This window comes from Labeo rohita, chromosome 7 (genome assembly GCF_022985175.1).
Source record: "Labeo rohita strain BAU-BD-2019 chromosome 7, IGBB_LRoh.1.0, whole genome shotgun sequence".
Classification (NCBI taxonomy): Eukaryota; Metazoa; Chordata; class Actinopteri; order Cypriniformes; family Cyprinidae; genus Labeo; species Labeo rohita.
In genome coordinates, this window is record NC_066875.1 from 28,103,166 (window position 1) to 28,122,904 (window position 19,739).

The following is a 19,739-nucleotide window of genomic DNA, read 5'->3' on the forward strand; positions in this document are numbered from 1 at the left end:
GCCTCTCAATAAAACTAAGGTTTTTTGATATAAGTATGAGCTTCATATATCATATGAATAATAACAAAAGCCTGAATATGATACTCAACACATATTCAACTTTTTTTGAAGTGAAGTGTTTCATTAAAAAATGAAAGGCTTTTGAAAATGAAATACCTTACCAGTACATTATATATTAAAGAAGAGGATCTCCACAAACCTAAATCTGAATCTTGAGTTCAGTAATAAACACAGACAATAAAAACAAAAAAAGTTTAGTCAAAATCATGTTTAGTCAAAAAAAAAATGTTTTGACTATGTTTATTTATATTTGAACTAATTTGTCATACAGTGTTCGGGAAATAGAGTTTTAAGAATGGCTGAAGGCGTTTTAATGTCTGTTTTCTCAGACACTCATCCACACAATATGTAATCTTACAGGACAAATGAAACAATGTACCCTTGTTCTGGCATCGAGAAATTAAAAGGTTTTAATGATTTGCTTATAAAGAAAAAATAACCGAAAGACAGAAAATAAGGGAACGACGCCAATTAGTCTGAAAGACAGACAGACTACAAGCGCAGGAGACAGCAGGAATTAAGTGCCTGAAAAGAGATTAGAGGCTTTATTCTGCTTCAGTTTGTCTAATCTTGGGAGAAAAAAATAATGAATGAAGGAAAGAAAATGACAAGCTTCTGCAACTGAGAGATGGACGCAGACTGGAAGAGACAGGAAAAACATTATTCAAAAACAATAAAAAACATGAAGAAAACTGAAAGAACCAACCAATATCAGAGTGTATTTTGCATAAAACAAACTGTACTGAAATACCACAGTTAAGGGAACCTGGAGGGAAAGCTCTCTCCACCTCTCAAATGTGTCCTTAACAAGCAAGTTAATGGTTCACCAATGCTTTAACTCTCCCCTGCAGAGTGTCTGTGTGTGTGAATGAGGTGCTGAGAGTGGAGACTGTCAGATTACTGTATAATTGCTTTTCAAGACTAAGATTTTCAAAAACACATTAAGCAAACAGTAGCAAGATTGATACTAATTTATAATGAAAACAGACTGCATGAGTCAGTGGAGCAATAATACTGAAAATGTATGTGGTAATTGCAAAAAGGTGATCTCTAGTTGGATAAAAAATTGCTGCAGCATGCTGACTACATTTAACTCAGATATTTTTAAGACAAGTTTATTGGAAGGTCATTGACTTTTTGGCTACACTGTAAAAAATGCAACTGCATATTTCCAGTTTACAAAACACTGAGTTTGAAATACTAAAAAATGCAATTTTCTTGAAACTACATAAAAACCCTTGTCAGAGCAACAAAATGACCCCAAATGTTGTCCCAACTAGTCAAACACAGTTGTCTGAACAAAGAATTTCATATTGTTGAAATGTTAAGGCTTTGTGAGTTACATGCATCACAGCATACATAAATGCAGTTACTGTCATAGGATTATTGTTTTTCTGTTTGCTGACTTCATTTAAACTTTTTTTCTTTGTTGTTTTATCACTATTGTTAGTTATTTGTACTGCAATATAAAGAGCTCATCTTTTTTGTTGATCGCCACCGTTCTTGAGGTTTGTGTGTCTAGTTTTGAGGCCTAGAGTATGTTCAAACACTTATATCTGTTTTCTGGATATGTTATGGAGGGTTCCGGTCATTGAAGCTGTTGTAAGTAACCCTACAAACATACACCTTTGTTTACATCTGTGTGTTGCTCTGCAACCGCTTTGTTGTAACCACAACTATTTCTGACTAACTACATTGTTTGGCGGAAGAATAATATTTTATTAACATCATTACACTTTATTTCCTCCGTTTAAAGCAATAAGCCCTTTGAAGCCGTGGTTTACTCTGCTTCGTGTCGTGCCTAACAATGCCCCTTAGCTGTTATAAATTCACTAAAAACCATGGCTTTTCTAAGCTTATTGCAGGTAATTGCTTTAGACAAAGTCCCTTTAAGGCAAGTCACTTCAATCGGCGGCCATATTTGAAATGCCTCTTGGGCATGCAAGTGCAGCTCCTATCTCTTTGAAAACTCTCCAAAATGGTTCACCAAGCTTACAATTAAATTTCATATTTAAAATCACCAATGAAATCTGACAACAACTGCCTCATAATTGTTGTCTGTTATGCACCAGTATCATTAAAAAAGGCTTATTCTTCAAGCTAGAGCAGCCAATGCGCATCTGCAGTCATGAGCGCTGCCTGTTTCTATCCACAAGTTTCCTACACCCCATGAGGTCTTGCGCCAAAAGTGGGAGCGTCTTCCGGTTCAAAGTAAACAAGTAGGACGTCACACTCATTCATTCAACAGTTGACAGGAGCTACGGGCAAATGAAGCCTCGTGAAACACCAACACTTTCCTCTGACTGTTTCGGGAAAAGATTCAAAGCTTTGAGAGTGTCAAAAACAGCGCGATCTGGTGGTTAGTAAAAAATAAAGCAGCCAAAAACCTGTGAAGCTCCGTCGGAAGAATCATTCATTTCCATAGACAATTTGCCCAAATAAAAGCCTGACCAGATCATTGTGGGGACCAAATGTCCCCACAAGGATAGTAAAATGTTATATGCCCAAATAAAAGTTTATCCTGCAAACATGTTTTCTGTTAGGGCTAGGTTTAGGGTTAGGGTTGGGTTAGGGGATGTGTTTGGTCAGTATAAAAACTATAGAAGTCTATGGAAAGTGTGTGTGTGTGTGTGTGTGTGAGTGTTTGTTTTCTGACTCTGATAAATTAATTTACCCATTAAACAGTGCCACTGAATGCCAGTACGAATATCAATATGATGTAATAGAAGAATAATGTACATACATATTAACTGCATATGGCAAAAATATTCAGTTCTTCTGAAATAATTTGTATTCTTCATATTACTTGTATGATTGGGTATTTAAAAATGTAATTATTAAATAAGTCCCAATGAAAATGTACTCGCAAAGTAAGATCTGGGGGTCGAACATTACAACAAGCTAAGTGAATCGCGCACATGACTGGACAGAAAATGAGGCTTCTATGAAAGTGATTTCTGTGTTAACAAGCCTCGAATCGAGGCTTCATCTGGCATGCCTTGGTTCAAATGTCATTTCACTAGTTGAAAGTCATTCAAGATTTAGTGATCCAAACTTGCTAACGATAGCATATGTTGTCCCTAAGAACCGTAATGACATCTATCATAAAGGTGTGCAACTTTACAAAGTAAACAATGGTCCAAAAAACACTTAGCCTTTTCGCTAATTAGCACACAAAATACCACTGGTATACTTACGTCCACCGCCTCACCGGAAGTTGTACCCACGTTCTTTTTTACAGTAGAGCACCCTGGAAACTTGTGGATAGGAACCAAAGCTTCTAACGGCAGCTGCAGTGACGCGATGACTTAACTAATCAACGACTGGCTTATTTGCCATATTGAGTGTTGCACTTTCTCCCATTCATAAGTATGAGGAGTCTTCTTATACAGTATATAAAGTCTTTGCTTTAGACTAAGTTATCCACTAAAGCAATAAGCCTCAAGAAGCCGTAGTTTACAGTGAACCCCCTTAGCTGTTAAAACAGAAAACAGAGCAAAAGTGTAATGATATTATAAAAACAGTATTCTTCCACAAAACAGTACATGCTTTTCCACTATTGGGCTGAACCGTTCTCTTTGCTTAACTGTTCCATTTTGTGCCGATCCGGGCCAGTCAGCACTGATACAGTTTCATTTTCCACTGTGGTAAAAACGGAACGTTATTAGCGGAATGTAAATACAAATGTGTCAGTCATTGCCTTGGTAATGCAACTGTAATGTAAACAGCTATATGGAGGATGATCAGATATTTCTGTTTTTGGGACTCCTTTTTTATCTGATATTTACTTCGTTAAATAACAGGAAAAAAGGACACAACTCTTGGTGCAAAAAAATAAAATAAACAGAAGGCGATATAATGTTACCAACAAATGCTGAGGGGATGCATGGCAGTGGAGATCCAAAAAGAATCGATTCCGAGGCGTTGGGATAGGAATCGATTCCTGGAGTCGATTCCTATCGATTCCAGAAGCAGGAATTGGAATCGGACTCGATTCCAAAATTTTCAGAATCGAACAGCCCTAAGATGGGCACAGAAGGTAAAATTTCTTTCTAAAAATACCACATTTATTGACAGTATTGATGCATGAGCTATAAACGCAGCGTAGCTGTTTACTTGGCTGTTTGATCAAATAGCGCACTTCTGCTTAGCAGACACACACTCTAGCCATGCCGAGAATTCCGGGCCAAGAACGGTTTGTAATTGTGCCGTGCCGTACCAGGCTCATGTGGAAACACAACTGGAACCGTACCTGACCGTTCTAAGAACCATTCGGCCCGATAGTGGAAAAGTGGCTAATATATAGTTCGTCAGAAACAATTGTGGGTGCAACAAAGCAGTTGTCAAGCAACACACAAAAATAAACAAATATGTATGTTTGTAGAGTAATTTACAACAGCTTCGAACGCAGCTCAACCAATCAGCATCAACCGGAACTATCTACCAGAAACTGATAATGCGGTGACTTTTTACACATTCTTTTTTTCCATCCAGGAAGCAGATTTAAAAATAAATAAATAAATAAATAAAATAGTTATTTTAATTGCATTAATTGTGTGTATTTCAGATACACATTACTTTTCTGAATATTTATATCTTTATCGACATCACACAGCATGATATAACAATAGACACTTAACAAAAGAATATATTTGTATCTCTTTATGTTTCATAATCCTACCAGTGAATATGTTTTTTCACAAATAAGACAAAACAACATAATGGGAGTTAATTTTGACACTTTAAAATGTTAAACCATGTCCTTCAAGTGAAATAATACCCACCTTTCTATGTGATTTCCTATTATTTTCGGTTACATATTCAGGAGTATGCTGAGGGTTGACGTACAGTAACATCATAATAAAGCAATTAAAGCAACTTTATTAGTGGAGACAAGATCAATCACATATATTCAGGATGTCTAGTGTATAGTTTCCCAGGATAAGACTATATAAACTGAGGATAAATGATTTGAATTCAGCTGCAGGATATCTTTTGTTTTATTTTATTTGCAGTTTGGTCATCCTCCTAAACTCAGTTATTCTGGTCTGTGATGAGAGAGAGAGATGACCTGGTCTGAATTTCCGTACTCTGTTCTCCCAGCGCTCCTGATACAGGAAGATATTCGGCGCTGATAACACTTTCTCCCTGCCTCTTTCCTTCTGCTTATGTCTTTCACTCTCTCCTCTTCCCCCACTCTTATTCATCTTATCAGCTGCGGTCTGCCCTGTGTTCTTGCTTAATGCACCAAAAAGGTCAAAACCACAAACTTTCATCAAATTTGCTTAGCCAATAAAAGTCAAGCCGGCTCGCCACAGACAGCGGGCTAATTGCAGACTCTCTGCAGCTATAATGCAATTAAAGAGGTTTTTTGGTTCTCTTCATATTGAGGGCCTTGTTCTCTCCTTGTAATCCAATCGCTGAAGATTAATCCATGTGACCGCACTGATGAAATCTATACTTTCTGTCGACAGCCAGAGAAGACCTAAATCCGGCAAATGAGACAGAGAGCGTGTTGTTGTCCGAAGAAGATTAATTCATTGTTTAGCAAAAGCCAAAATGAAAAACTCTGCTGACAACAAGAAACGTTCCATAGCGGTAAATCATCTCCCAGTAATTTCTCTCATTATTTTTAATTACACAGATTGCTATTTCCCACAAAGATTGTAAATTCGTTTTCCATTTAAGCACCTCTAACAAATGAATCCATGTGAGCATTTCCTCGGAATAAGTAAATAATACAACATCAAATGTGAGCATCTGACACTACTAGAAAATTAAAATAAAAAGATGTTATATGATAATCCAGCTGCATTGTACTGATAAGCAGTATATGTTTTCCTTCCTTTCTACCTCAAATGTTCAGCAGGTTCAGCTGAACTTAGTATCAGATTTTTGGATAGCAGTATTATGCAGTCCACTTCCATTACTTTTTTCACTTCGGAATAACATCTGCCAGTGCTATGGCTTTTCATAAGAGGGCTACATCTCTAAATGTTAGAAAACAGGGTTACTGCAGGGCATTTCCTCCCTTAACAGGGACTATTTGGGGTGTAACAGAGGAAGCCAGGAATCAGTGGTCTTCTTCAGTAGAGTAAATACTCCCAGTGGTTATTTTTGTTAGGTTGTGCCAGAGAGTAAAAGTATGAACTATATAGTCTGTGAATCAGCGAGTTACCTTTGCAATGCTGATTGCAGATAACTGATTCTGACGAACATGAGGGATATGGAATTTTGTTTTCCGTCAGATTCTAATATTCCATTTAGTTTCCAGTGTGGTGGGCCAAATATGTTGCATGTCTAGCAGGACTGCAGCTCCTAGATAAGCCTTGTTGTTTTCTGGAGAAATGCAGAACAATGGATGCACTATTACTTTTTCCCCAAAGCCCGCACAAAAAATAGAAACAAGAAAAAAAAAAAGCTAAATATATGTATGAAGTAATTTACAGTCGGAATGTTATATGACTTGTCTCCTGGAAAATTGTATATCCACACAAACATACAACTTTAAATACTAACAATAACTAACTTATGTAACAGGGGTTGAGTTTCACTGATATAAATGATGGTAATAATTAATAATAATAAAATATAAAATTTAATTATTAATTATTATTATTTATTCATATAATTAATTATTAATAAAAATGTCTTATTTTTATTATTAACTGAATATATTATTGCTAATAATATTATTAATGAAATTAATTGTTATTAATGAAAAAAAAACTGGTTTATGCATTTTTCCAGTTTGTAAAACTATGTAAAAAGTGTAAAAACATGCCAGCAATGAAATTAGACTCTGTATTGCTCAGTTTTTAATTAATATTGTATGTGCTTCATTTCAGAGATTTAGATATGCTTGAGAGCCTTAGCATTATAAGTTATCTGATTGTTGAAAATGAGCAGCTAATGCAGGGGATGATGGGTTTTCAGTTGGCCAGAAGAAAACACTCTGAGTGGATCAGCACATGTTGCGGCTGCTGCACGCTGAGGAATTTACAGTAATACCGAATGTGGTCACTGAGGGTGCTTTTAATTACCCACCATTCCTTTCTGCCATGATTCTGTTCCGCTCTCATGGGCAAAGATTGGTGGTGATGTTCAGTTTGGTTTCCTGTTTACTCCCCCAAACACCAAAACTTTTGTGACTTCAGACAGCCATCCCTGTCACAAAGTTCTCAAACCTCCTTCAGTGAACCATGCACTGAACATTCACAGAGCACCTGATACTGTTTAAAAAAAAAAAGAAGTAGATATTCACAGTGTTTGAGGCACTTAGTAGTAAGTAAACTATACACCAGTAGAACTGTACATTATTTATTCTTTTTATGTCTGATAATGTTATGAAAAAAATGTAAATAAATAGGCTAAACACAGAACTTATTGATAGAAAAATTATAATTATCTCTAATCTAATAATTAATTGTTTGCTGTACAATTATTTGAAAGAATAGCGTTTATTTTCACGTGGGCTGGGTAAAAAAATAATGATTTCTTGATTTGAATCGATTCTCATTTTCACACACAATATTGATTCTTAAATCCTAAGAATCAGTTAGTCTAGCCTGATTTCAGTTAATGAACAGAACACTGTAGCGCACCTCCCATTCAAAAAATCACAGTTAAGCTTTGTGCTTTGTTATTTTTTATATGAAACAAAGTTTCTGATTTAAAATTCTTTCTATTTTATTACAGTACTCAAACAATAAATGCCGTTTTGGCATGTTTAATGTGGAGTGACAGATCACTGTAGGCCCTCAGTTCAAAAGAAGTGGCATGTGAACTGATCATCTCCTCCTGTTTAATACCAGTTACACAACGAAATAAACATGAATAAAAACATCTGAAGGTATGTTAAAAGAAAGAGTACAACTCACTGAAATCCATATTTAGTCTCATGCAGTCGCTCAATCAGTGTTTCATCCATGGATAGATGCCAATATAACAGCTGTCACATAACGTCACATTTATCTTTTGAAAGAAAAAAAACATTCGGTGACCATAAACTCATTAATCAAGACTGATGTCTCTGCAGAGCTAAAGTGGGTGTTTCTGACCTTTTGGGTGTTTTCAAACTGTTGGGTGTTTCTAAATCATGCAACTAAAATGGTCCCCCTTACCTGACCCACCCTTAAACATAACCGTGACTGTGACGTGAACCAATCAGGTATCCCGGTCAAAAACGCCACTCTGTTTTAGCCTTGCCCATCGATCTGGTAACTTTCATTACTTTCCTGCAGAGACCTGTTCTCAGAATAATGGACCTGTTATGTCTAGTTTTTCCCCTGTGTCTATTCCTGTTTCTCTTTATTTGGTCATTTGGTCCTTGTTTAGTTAATTGATTATTCCTTGCACATGTGTTTGTTAATTATCCCATGCATATTAGTTTTTGTCTTTTCCTTTGTTCCTTGTCCGGTCTACCATGTTTCTAGTTTTTTCTCTAGTTTGGTTGCAAGGTTTCATATGTTGTATTTCTCCTGTGTTTGTTTATTAAAGACTGTTTGAAGTTATTCAAGTCTCCTGCATTCTCCTGCAAAGACGCTAAACGTGGCAGGAGACTGGACCCAAACCGGTTATCTCTGTGTTTATTCCTCTGTTTCCCATTTTTTGCACAGTTTTTTGTTTTCATTGTTTTTGCCTCCATGGATTCCCTCCTTCGCCCGGAATGCCTCCTCCTCCTGCTTGAGGAGGGCCACACCAGATGGTTCCCGGTCCTTGCAAGCCTCACCACCTACCTGGACAATGCACTCTGTGCGTTCTACGACACCAGTTTAAATGTCACATACAGAGCGCTGCCTTTGCGGTGTGGACACTGGCAAGACACAGATTTTTCACCGTCTGTCCTGAGGGGTATCTTGCCACTCCCGACCCAGTGCCCAGCCCACCATATTCCTGCAGTGCAGAGCATCAGCCCGAGCCCACTGATGATGGAGAGCCAGAGCCTGCTTTGACAGAGCCAAGGATCGCCACGGAGCCAGAGCTGCGTAAGCCAGCAGACCAGGTGTATGAGCTGGCTACATCACCCACCATGAGGGAGTATGTTGAGGCCAGTGTTATCGCGGAGAGAAGCTCCACCCACTGCAACACAGCTGAGGGTGAGCTGGTTGAAAATTGGGACTGTCTGAGGCTGGGGGGATATTTGATAGGGACCTTATAGACTTGTGGGCCAACTTGCCCCCTCTTCTCCCTCCTCCTTTGGAGCCCTATGTCACCCCTGTTCCCAGAGTGGGCTGAAGTTCCCACGTCCTTCCCAGAGAGGGCTCTGGTCTCCACATACTGCGCCTCGTCCCTTTGTCCCTCCGGCCCCGTCAGGCTCCGCCATTCCTCCGGTTTCACCATGGCCTCCCAGATCCACGGCTCTGCATCAGCCACCGGAGCCACTTGTTCCGTCTCAGCTATCCGGATCCTCCTCATCACACTGGCTCACTGGTTCTCCGTCTCCACCTCGGGCTCCTGCAACACCGTCAGTCACCCCCCTGGAGTCATCAGCCCTTCCTCCTCCATGCCTCCTCCCTCCGTCAGGTCCACCTTGAAGCAGCGCTGTAAGACTACATTTGATTAAATCCATTATTGAGATAGCAACTGCGTGTGTATATAAGTGTTGTACCTGTTTAAAACAAATTCCTTGAAAACTATCCTCCTAAACCTCCCGCTCATGTATATTGCTGTCATTATAATCATGACATTCTTTCTGATCTCAGTGATCCATCTATATCTAGCTGACTATGTTTAACATGTGAGTTTTTGCTAAATATGCAGTTATATTACTGGCCATTGGCATGAATTGTACTCGTGATGGAGCGGTAGTGGAGCACTCTGGGAGCAAGTGTAAACCATGACGCTCCTCGTTCCATCCAAAATCAAACCACTCCACTCCGCACTCTGCTCACATACTCTGGTATCCGTCCTCCTCCCGAGCCTCCTCCCATGTTTCCATTCATGCCTCCCTCTGTTCTGCCAGGCAAAGGCAAAAAAACGTAACTTAGATTTTGATCAAAAATGAGTTATTGGTATTTTTGGGACATTCAAGATATCCTTTATCATGTGTATAAGTTATCTTGAGTCAATTCAGTTGTTTTTCCAAGAAAATAATGGATAGACTTAACTGTAACTTCGAAAGCCCCTGGAGAAACCAAGGCAGAACACCGTATAACACCAGTTACCGCACTTTCACTTTGTTTGGAATGCTCAAATTGAGTTATGGCATTCTGCCTTTGATTAGCTGCGATCAATATGAAGTTACGGTGCAGACTTGGAGTTATACAGTGTTCTGCCTTTGTTTTAATGTCCATTAAAGTCTGTCGCATTTTAATTACAGTGTAACTTGTATACTTTCTATATATATATATATATATATATTTTTTTTTTTTTTTCCTTTTTATAATGCAGATTATCCAGCAGGCTGTCACTTCTAGTTGGACGCGTGTGGAATCGAATGCCGTAGCATGTAGCATGATTAATTATAAAATCAGTAGGCTACAAACAGTTTGCAATTAAATCTATATCCTACCTTTTCTTGTAACCCGGTAAAATCAATCCACATTCCTGCTTGATGGCATTCATACCAATCCACAAGTCATTCTTTTAAGTTAGGCTATTTCATTTAAGTCAATATAAAAGCAGCTATGTATAGCATTCTCTAACGTTACTGAGCATAGCAAAGTGTGGTAGGTGTACCAGTAGTGGTACTCAGGCTCCCACTAGTGGTACGCAGAGGACGTTACTGCATTTTGTCTTGGTGTGACTTTGCACCTTTTTCAGACACTGCAAAGGCAGAGTACCGTAACTTCAAAATAGGGTTTAAAATTAGGTTTGAGCCCCCATTTTTTTAATGTAGATAATTTTCATTACCAAAACATTTAATTGCCAAATTTCCAGTGTCATACTATAATTAATTTGGCTGGACAAATGAAAAACTTTAAAGTAATTTTTCTCAGTTTCACACTCACTGTTGTTGTTGTTGTTGTTGTTGTTGTTGATGTTGGTGTTTCCACGGTGCAAGGACGCGCCTTCCGGGAGGGGGGGGTGGTGATATGTCAGGATCATGGACCTGTTCTGTCTAGTTTTTCCCATGTGTCTGTTCCTGTTTCTCCTAATTTCGTCATGTTCCTGTCCTTGTTTAGTTAAGTGATTATTCCTTGTACATGTGTTTGTTAATTATCCCATGTATATTTGTTCCTGTCTTATCCTTTGTTCCTTGTCCGATCTACCATGTCACTAGTTGTGTGCATTTGCTTGCAAGGTTTTTTATGTCATATTTCTCCTGTGTTTGTTTATTAAAGACTGTTTGAAGTTATTCAAAAAACAAAATGGAGTAGAAAAATAATTATGTAACTGTAACTTTATTATTATGAAAACTGAGTGTAATTTAAGCATTTGTATACAAATCAGTTCATTTTAACCTTTAACATTATATTAATGTATTACCAACTGACTCTCATGTATATCTTACAGTATTAGTTGAGATTTTTTTTTTCCTTGAGAAAAGTTGACATGTGGTTGGTGCGCCAACATATAGTGCAACTATGCCCACAGCGACCTGAGTTCGATTCCCATCTCAAGGTCCTTTGCCGATCCGACTCCCCTCTCTCTGTCCAGTACTTTCCTGTCATCTGTCCAAAAATAAATAAAGCCCAAAATATAGAACTTTAAGCCTATGAATCAGAATTGAATCAAATTAATTTGAATCTTGACATTTGTGTCAAAACCCAGCTTTAATTTCCACGTAATAGGTCTGTTTTTGAGTCATGGTACCCTAAATGACATGTAAAACTAAAACTATGATTGGTCTCTATCCATACAATTGTTTGACAAAGTTGGCAGTTCATGGCTAAAATAAGCTGCTGTGTGGGGCATATTTATGCTCCCAATATGGTGAATCAGTGATATATAGCCATTCATTATGGTTTTTGATCAAATTTAGAATTATATCTTATTTTTATATTTTCTCTCTTTCTTTTACCTTTAGTTAAACTTTTAGTAATTTTGTTTTGTGTTTTTGTCAATTATAGACTTTTTTTTTTTTTTTTTTTTTGATTTGATTTCAGTTAATGTTTCCTTTATTTTATTATGAATTTTGTTGTAATTTTACTTAATGATAATAACCCTGCAGCAAATTTTGGAAACACATTTGGAGTTTTTATTATTAAAATACATTTGCATATTTGAAAAAAGGTTCTCACAAAGCTGGAATACTAGGATATTACTCTCTCCATACAGGTTGCAATCATTGGTTCCTGGATAGTGTAGGAGAGCAGAGCAGAGGCAGAGATTATGCAAGTTAAAAGCAGAGACAGAAGACTTTTCACAACAAAGATGTAAGCTGACTGATAACATCAAAAACCCTGTACTGCTATGGGAATTTTCCTATCTCAAGGACTCCCTGTTGTGTAAGTAATTGGCAGTTGTAAACGGGTAGAAAAACATAGGATCAAATTTAGAAATAATAGAGAAAGACAGGCAAAAAGAGAGACACAGAGAATTGTCATGTCTTGATGTTCAAAAGTGAGACACCCATGTATGTTCATACACACACAGGCCTAAATGAAGTTGTGAACATTGAGGTGGGTGTTTTTGTTACATGGTTAATGGAGAAGCACACTCAATCAAACTTGTTTTTCTGCCCTAATAAAACACGACAGCACAGAAGCACACTTGTCATCAAATAGACTCCCACTGAGGCTTAAAACGGAGACATGAAGAGAGACTGGCACTGACTTCGGACTTTGTGGACTAAACCAAAATCTACAACTAATTGGACTCTCATAACATTGGACTATAAATAACATTCTAGGAGCAATGGAGCATTCAGTAAGTTATTTGGAGAAAAGATGCTTAAACATTTGTCTAGTTGTCATATTGTGGTTACCACAGACCACAGTTACCACAGTAGGTAGCCCAAAAAATACTTTAACTTACAGTTAGACATAATAAACAATGGAAAATGATGCACCGTCACTGTGCATCAGGATATCTGAATTTGACAGAGTAAAGCCATGGGTTCTAGTCTTTATTATGATTTTTTAAAGATTGCAATCATCTGTCCGAGAATGCCTGGACATAAATCACTTTAATATATTCAGTCCATGTAATCCAGTCCCAAATGAAATTTTAGTCTCCAACTAAAGGAGATACGCAGTGGCACTGTTAATCTTAGGGGTGTACAAAAACTTTTTATCTGATCAGTCTTGCCTAATGACTGCTGAAGTAAAATAGTGGATTGAATTATCTTTAATGCAGAATCTTATACTGCTACACGTGGGAACGGGCAATGATCTTTACAACTACTTTCCCATCTTCCCATATTTTATTAAAAGAAGGGTCCAAAATGAACACTATCCACAAGCTTAGTCAAACAAAAAAAAAAAAAAAAAACTCAGTTGGCTAGTAACTTCATCAGGAATTGCAACATATTAAAATACATGATTTAAGATAAAATGTAAGAAAAATACTTTGATGCTCTCTAATGTGACATGCGTGGTTTAAAATAAACAAATAAATAATAATCTGTCACAGCTTGCATGTCTTTTAACTAAATCATGCACTTTCTTGGACCACCAGCAGTAGCCCCTTCTAAATGCCAGTATTTTGTTCTAGCTAATTAAAATGCTTTTTTGTTATCCCTGTGCTAAATTGCATAGTGCAGTGGTTCTCAGCCTTTTTGACTTGAAGGCTTGAATTCACCAACACAATAATCAAAGGTCCCTCATACTGGTTAAGTATTTCTGTTGTAATTATGACAATGCTGTTTTCTTTTTCATTAACAGAAACTGGTAGTATTGATATAGAAAAACAATTAACTACAATTCATTTTGTGATTCCGTTATGCAAGATTCTGATTCAGATGAAACAAATTTCAATTGAGTTGAACACTGTGGCCCCGGGAAAGTTGCCTGAGGCCCTCTGTTAAAAGCTACCTGATCTCATGACGAAAACGTACCTGTGGGAATTTTTCGCAAGATGCAAAATACGTACCAGTAAGTACATATGATACTTATGAGAGATTGAAAATCAAGCTAAAACAGCATGCTTGCAATTGCGTTTTTACGTCACATTTGCTTTTGTTCATACTATCAGGTAGATTTAGGTGTAGTGCAGATGGTATGTAATTTTAAAACATTATGGAGCATCAGAGTTATAGCGTAACTCAATGGACATTTCAGGTCAGTACTGCTGTGACATGTACTAAACCAACATTACATAAAACGTACCATATTTACGTTCATCTGTTCTGGGTGAAAAAACGAACACTTTTTTAGCATCACTCAGTGGACATTTCAAATTGAATATGTCACGTAATGTACATAGTGGTACGTATTTTGCGAAAAAGTTCCAACAATTAAGTTTTCACCATGAGATCAGGTTGGTTAAAAACCATTCAGATCATGTTTTCAGGCCATTTGAAGTTTGATTCTGATGTGACAGCGGCAGTGTGTGAGTTGTTTACATACTTTTTTATTAGTCTCCCATTAATGCCATTATATTGTTCATTCAGACATATGAACCAATCACAGCCGATCATAATCAGCCATATCCAATTATATCGTGATCGAGGCATTGCCTCCTCAGAAATGACTTTCCCTCATTCATTTTCAATTACCCCCCCTTACCAAACCCACAGCACGCTTTAGGGGGTCTGTTAAAACTCAGTGGGCTCAGGGGAGGTGAGAGAGATGTGGACTCCCACTGTAACTTTACCTGCTGGTGTCACTGTTGGACAGTTTTACTTTAGAAAAACTGATCATTTATATGCTTTTTATGTCATATTTTGTCATATTTGTGTTGTTTTATTTTTGTACTTTTTTTTTCATCCAATTTTTTGCCTCTTCGGAGGAAACGCCCCCTGGTTAGCAGGCTGACTTTATGTTAAGTTACTGGGATAACTGCAAACTGAAAACACAAAGGAAAAGACGTATTTCATTTAAGATTTGTAGCTTTAGTTATAAAAAATGTTTTACAAATTATGAATTGACATAATAGCTGTCCATTAAATCAGAAAGCCTTTCATGAAAAAGTTCCGGCAGTTCAGATTGTCCAAAGGCAACAATCACACATTCCTATCAGCTGTTTAGTCTGATAACATGTTCTATCTTGGTCTGTTCAGTGGGGGTTATTTTGATATTGCTTCAAATGCAGAAGGAAATCCGCCAAGTCACTGGCGCTGGGGGAGTATGACGGCTAGTCATTCTTACACCAGACCAGTGTTTGGCATGGAAGCACACTTGCTGTTTGCCAGTGAATGACAGCAGCTACAAAACTGCATAGGTTTGTTTAAAAGTACATAGCGCGCATGCTTCCAGTACAGATGTTTAGTGTTTTGTCTGCTATGAGGGCCTGTTGACACATCTTAAGTGTCAAGGACATGTCATCAGTGTTTTAGTTAGATTACTGTTAGTGTGTTTTAACATCCCAAGTTGTATTATAAATGGAAAGAGTGGAAATAATTGGCTTTGAAATGTTTTTGTATCAAGAGTGCATGACACTGACTTTAAGAGCATTTACCAAGGTGGAACTCAAGAGGAAATGAGATATAAACAGTATTTTTCCCAAGGTTATTGTGGACAATTGCCATCAGGCATGACACGTGTCTCTCACGTAAGCAAGTGCATGCGATTAAGAAACAAAGATGGGTGAAAGTTCATGTGGTCAAGAATGTTTATCAAATATCAATTTATCTATTAACAACACACTTTCCAACATTAACAAAAGCTGTTGCTATCTTGCAGTTTGGTCTCAGTATGAGTCAAGAGATCACAGTACAAGTCAAGCTCACTGGAAGTGAATTAAACGAAACACATAACATCCATTGTATTTGCAAGATACTTTTTCCATCATAATACTTTAAGAAGAGACAAACACTGTTTCAAGGCAGAACTTGCAGACTTATGTTCTTGTTCCAAACCTGAGACATATTCGACGCAGGAAGCCCTCAGGAGCCAAAACAAACTGTGAGACTGACAGTGTGGAGGGTGTTCCCCAAATAACAGAGATTTGTCCAAAACCTGTGTGAATGTGCTTCAAAAAAAATCAAGTAACAGCTTATTGATAACAGAATCAAAATAGTTGTATAAATGTTTCTGTTAATATGTTTATTAAATCTGACAACTAAAATGAAAACACCATCTCCTCAGGTTTAAAAGGTTGTGCAATGTCTCCTCTAACTGTTCAGCTATGCATTTAGTAGTAACAGCAAAGAAGCTTTCGAAGTAAACTAATTATAGCACAGAGTAAACTCAACAGTGGTAATTACAGATTCACTGATTTCCAGATTAGGCAATAGGAAATGCGTGCTTTTTTTGACAGAGGCAATTCAATGGTTCATTTGGGGGCACTTCATTTTGTTAATTTAACTCTTGAGTTAACTTATACTCAGTACAAAACCAATTGTAAAATTTTCACGCAAAGCATTTTTGCTGGCAGAATCAAAATTTGAGGCAATGTTTTATTGCTTTTAATATATCTTTTCTACATTGACTGATAAACTATCAAAAGGTGAGTCTGATTTTGCCTTTGAAACTGGTCTTGAAGTCCACTTCCAGGACAAAAATTTACAGATAATGTACTCACCCCATTGTCATCTAAGATGTTCATGTCTTTTTTTCTTCAGCCATAAAGAAAGTATTTTTTTTTTTAGTTAAACATTTCAAAAAAAATTTTCTCCATATAATGGACTGATATGGTGCCCCAATTTTGAACTTCCAAAATGCTTAAAATGTTTAAATGCGGCTTCAAACGATTCCAAATGCGGTTGTAAACGATCCCAGCCAAGGAAAAAGGGTCTTATCTAGTGAAACGATCAGTTATTTTCATTAAAAAAATACAATTTAAATACTTCTTAATCTCAAACACTCGTCTTGTCTTGCTCTGCCTGAACTCTGTGTATTCTGACTCAAGACAGTTAGGTTGTCGAGAAGCTCCAATCGTGTTTTCTCCCTCAACTTCAAAAATCATTTCAAAATCATACATCACTGTAGAAGTACCGACCCAGTCTTTGCAAAGTGAATATGCAAAGAAGATCAAACACCCTTAACAAAAAAGGTAAAACAGCAATATAGGATGATTTTGAAGTTGAGGGAGAACATGAGATGGGAGTTTTTCAACATACCCTAACTGTCATGAACCTGGAAAAAAAAAAAAAAAAAATCAGCAGTTCAGGGAGAGTAAGACAAGACAAGCGTTTGACATTAAAACGTATATTAATTGTTTTTATGAAAATAATGATTGTTTCACTGGATAAGACTCCTTCCTCGGCTGGGATCGTTTACAACTGCATTTGGGATCGTTTGAAGTCGCATTTAAACTGCACTGTGGAAGTTCAAAATCGGGGCACCACATCAGTCCATTATATGGAGAAAAATCCTGAAATGTTTCCCTCAAAAAACATAATTTCTTTATGGCATGAACATCTTGGATGACAAGGGGTGAGTACATTATCTGTTAATTTTTGTTCTGGAAGTGGACTTTTAAATGTTAATACTGCACACTCACAAATGTCTGTTGTTATATTGAGTTCATTTGAGTAAAAAAAGAAACAGAGTACTTTCATTTTGTATGCTTTCTCATTAACTGCATCTCATCAGTTTTATTTCTTCTCTTCTTTCTTCTCTGTGTTTTTATATCTTTATATCTCAGAATTAGTTTCCTTTGAGTCACTTGAAAGATGGTGGGAATGTATTTCACCACCGCTAACATCAGAGGAACAATCAATCCAAAATGATGGTCTTTTCTTAGGAGAATTGATCAAAGTGGTATAGCAATCACTTCTGTTATCAGATGTCTAAATCACACTGCATGTCATTACATAATCATCTTCAAACACCAGCAAATGTGATGCGACATCAGGGATTATGTCCCCATGTGAAAAATCCATCAACATCTGTGACAAGAGCAACATTAAAGGAAAACAAACAGAGAACTGGCTGGAGTCTGGATGTCAGGGACCACAGTGGCGGTGGACTGGTTCAGATGATATCTCCACCCCTTCAGGCTTAGGGACAAACAGAGACACACAACAGAGAGAGCAAAGAAAATATATTTTCTGTGCAGTTGTGATTCTGAATAAGTGTTTCACTGCATTTCCTCTCACTCTGCACCTGTATATGTGTTTTTACTTACATTTTCTGTCTTTGTCTAGTCATGTCTAGGCTGCTTTAGTTTCGTTGTAGACCACAAGAGCAGGAAGTTATGTTATCTGTTCCTCTCTGTTCTACAGGACAGAGCAGCTCTCTTTGGTCCTGTTTACACCTGAACATACAGCTTCAGTGGACACTGCAACTTCTGGTGTATAAAAATTGTGAGAAACTTAACCACAAACTTAAATCATAAAAAGTGTCCCACAAAAAGACAAAGCAATATTCAAAATGTAATATTTATACACTAAAGCCATTTAAAATTTGTGGAACTCATTACTAACATGTTATGTTTGTACACAATGTATTAAAATGTTTACTGTAATTAATATTAAATATTTATGATTATCGTCCTTTTACCCTCATGGCATTAGAAAGCTGAAAAATGCTGCCCATGCAGTCGTAGGAAGCACTACCACCCACATCCTGTCTGCTGAGATATATTTTGGTTTTGTATTCTGCTGCCTATATTATATCTGTCACAGTTATGTATAGTTCTGTTTCTTTGTCATTGTGTCTCATTTTCCTTGTGTATGTTTGCCTGTGCTCTCTTTGGTTATTAGTTGATGGTTTCTGATTAGCATGCATCTATGTCAGTACCTATTAATTATCTAGTCTGTGTATTTAAGTCCTGAGTTTCTTCTGTTCATTGTTGGTCTTGTTTATGGTAATGTGTAGTGTGGTGCTTTGTTTCCTGTGTTTATTAAAACTCTGTGTGAACCTTCTTCTTTGTGCACTTTGTTTATTACTACACAAATGTTACAATATCTCATTCTGTGTGTTTGTTTTTGTGACAGCTGAGATAAAAATGGCTAAAATGGTGTCTGAAAGTTGGTGGTCAGATTGTGTGATTGCATGTGTTTGAACAACTTTTGATTACATTCTTGGAGAAAAATTAAATATTTACTTATTTATCAGCAAAGCTTGCTCTATATTTTGTTGTAGACCGTTATGCTGCATCAAGCCTTTTCGAAATCAGTTTTGTGAGGTAAACGCTGCCTGCAATGTCATTGACTGATAAGGCAGCGAGGCAACAACTCAGTTGCATAGACTTTTGTACGCAACCCTTATTCATTATTCCCCACATTATTTTGTTAATATCCACCTTTTTCATAGAGAGCCTACAGCATTTTAATTACAGGAGGCTCATCCGGTTTGGGTAAGATTCACTCAAAAAGACTGAAACAAATCATTTCAAATTATAAGATTTGTGCTACAAATAATCCTAACCTTTGACTGAATGAGCTGTACATTTTCTATAATCATTCATGTTCTATTTTCAGAAGTCAGAAGAGTAACTTCATGCTTTGTTTTTCTATATAATATGGTAGAATATCAGGAGATCTTTTCAGTACGCTGCATTCTTTTCCTCCTGATTTTTCTTTTACAACATATTAATTTTTTCCTGAATGCGGACGTCTCGTCCACCTCATAATGGAAAGATGCTTCACATATCCGGTCTCTGATGTTTATAATCAAATTAACGCACACCTTAACCCTTCCCACATTTTATATTTAGTTATATTGAAAAGTTTTAGTTTAATTAAT